Below are 3049 nucleotides of genomic sequence, written 5' to 3' on the forward strand. Positions count from 1 at the left end.
CGATGTCAAGGACTTAATCAATCCCGTATACAATTCCCTTTGTCTAGCGGTACGATACTTGCCCGAGATTCGATCGTCGGTATCCCGATACCTTGTTCAATCTCGTTACCGGCAAGTCTCTTTACTCGTTCCGTAACACATCATCCCGTGATCAACTCCTTGATCACATTGTGCACATTATGATGATGTCCTACCGAGTGGGCCCAGAGATACCTCTCCGTCACACGGAGTGACAAATCCCAGTCTCGATTCGTGCCAACCCAACAGACACTTTCGGAGATACCCGTAGTGCACCTTTATAGCCACCCAGTTACGTTGTGACGTTTGGCACACCCAAAGTATTCCTACGGTATCCGGGAGTTGCACAATCTCATGGTCTAAGGAAATGATACTTGACATTAGAAAAGCTTTAGCATGCGAACTACACGATCTTGTGCTATGCTTAGGATTGGGTCTTGTCCATCACATCATTCTTCTAATGATGTGATCCCGTTATCAATGACATCCAATGTCCATGGTCAGGAAACCGTAACCATCTATTGATCAACGAGCTAGTCAACTAGAGGCTTACTAGGGACATGGTGTTGTCTATGTATCCACACATGTATTTGAGTTTCCTATCAATACAATTCTAGCATGTATAATAAACGATTATCATGAACAAGGAAATATAATAATAACTAATTTATTATTGCCTCTAGGGCATATTTCCAATAGAAAGACCCACTTGCCGGTGATGACATTGGCGCGAGGAGGCCGGGGAACCAGTGTCCAGGTGCGGTTCCGTAGAAGAGCATCGAACTATTCCTGCATCGCCGCAAGCCAATGAGGATCACGGAGGGCGGCGCGAACGGACGCGGGAAGAGGCGATGACTCCGCGGTGGAGGCTGCAAGGACATACTCGTCGCTCGAGTACCGGAGGCTCGGGCGATGAACGCCGGTACGAGCCCGTGTAACTGGGCCAGCCGGCGCCGTCGGAGCCACCGGCGAGGCGGCCGGCGAGGCAGCCGACGAGGTGGCCGGTGAGGCGGCCAGGCCCGGCAAGGTTGCCGGTGTCGGAGCCGGTGAGGAGGCCGGCGTCGGAGCCGGTGAGGAGGCCGGCGTCAAGGCGGTTGAAGAAGCGGCCGAGCCAGTAGCGCCCGACCCCGCGGCGCCCGAGTCGGGGGTGGCGGGTGAAGGAGGGACGCCAGCTGTGCCGGCAGGGTCGGCCGAGGAGGCCAAGGGGGCCGGCGCCGGCGTGAGGGCGCGAGGACCGCCAAAGCCCGGAGGTGGTCCACGGGCCGAACGAGACCGTCCGCCTGACATAGTTGTCGAAGAGCCGCCGGTGGCCGGCGCTGACGAGGCGACAGGAGGTACCTGCTGCTGAAACGGAAACACCATCTCATCAAAGTAAACGTGTCGGGAGGTGAAAACACGATGGGAGACGGGATCATAGCAGCGGTAGCCCTTAGTGTTAGGTGGGTAGCCGAGAAAGATGCAGGCGACGGAGCGGGGTGCAAGCTTATGAGGCGCAGTAGCGGCGATGCTAGGGTAGCAAAGGCAGCCAAAGATGCGAAGCCCATCATAAGAGGGGGGTGCACCGAAGAGAAGATGATGAGGTGTAAAGTTCCTGCGAGTACGACATGGGCGGATGTTGATGAGAAGAGAAGCGGTGGCGAGAGCGTCAGGCCAAAAGCGCAAGGCACATTGGCATGAAAGAGAAGAGTCCTAACACAGTCATTGAGAGTGCGAAGGATGCGCTCGGCGCGACCGTTCTGCTGCGAGGTGTACGGGCAAGTGAGACGAAAAATCGTGCCATGTGTGGTGAGAAGATTACAAACAGCGAGGTTGTCAAACTCCTTCTCGTTATCTGTCTGCAACGCGAGAATGGGACGACCAAACTGCATGAGAACATAGGACTAGAAAGCGGCGAGAGTGGATATAACATCCGACTTGCGGCGCAACGGGAAGGTCCACACATAATGCGAAAAATCATCAAGTATGACAAGATAATAAAGAAAGCCCGTATTAGTGGCAACAGGAGAGATCCAAACATCACTATGAATTAACTCAAACGGGTATGATGCAACAAAAGAAGAACCCTGAATGGAAGACGAGCATATTTGCCGAGGCGACATGCATGACACGAGTGATCCTCGTTCTTATTACACGTGAAAGAAAAACTCCGAAGTATGTGGCGAAGGGTGGCAGGATTAGGATGACCCAAGCGAGCATGCCAAAGATCCACTCTGGTGGCGAGAGCGATAGGGGCGGTGGAAGTGGTGGAGGTGGCGGAGTGAACCGGGTAGAGCTCGTCGGGGCTGTCACATCGGTGGAGCACCATCCGCGTGCGAGCGTCCTTAACAAAAAAACCATATTCATCAAATTCAACGGTAACCGGATTTTCACATGTAAAAGAACGAACAGCAACAAGATTTTTAATAAGTTCAGGAGAAACTAGGATATTAGACATGGATATTGGAGTGGAGTTAGACAGAAAATATGCATGACCAATATGGGTGATAAGAAGAGAAGATCCGTCACCGACGGTGATCCGGTTGGAAGTGTGGACAAGATGGGCGGTTTGGAGGTTACCGGGGTACGCCGCCATGTGAGCGGTGGCGCCGCTATCCATGTACCAGTCGCCGCTGTCGGTGTAGCTGGACGGTGAAGGAGTGTTGTGGAGAGCCGCCAGAAGGGCCGGGTCCCACGGTGCCGGCGGGAGAGGCAGCGCGGCTGTTAGGGGCAGCGGCGGCGGCCCACCTGGCTGCGGCTGCTGGCCGTAGGGCGCCGCGTAGGGTTGCGACGCGGCGTAGAACGCCTGGTGTGACTGTGGCCGGGCGCCGAGAAGTCCCGGGGCAGGGGCCCGAGGTACCGACATGGAGTAGGCGTGCACAACGCCGGTCCATGGGTTCTGACCGGCGTACCACAGGGCCGGCTGAGAAGCCTGCTGCGGTGGGCGGGGTGCTCCTCCCTGAGCGCCTGCGCCCCTGCTTGCGGCCACCACGATGGCCGCCGCGACGACCCCCCCCCCCATTGGCCGCCGGCTGGGGCGGCGGGAAGGGGGCGG

The sequence above is a fragment of the Triticum dicoccoides genome, chromosome 7A (genome assembly GCF_002162155.2).
Source record: "Triticum dicoccoides isolate Atlit2015 ecotype Zavitan chromosome 7A, WEW_v2.0, whole genome shotgun sequence".
Taxonomy (NCBI): Eukaryota; Viridiplantae; Streptophyta; class Magnoliopsida; order Poales; family Poaceae; genus Triticum; species Triticum dicoccoides.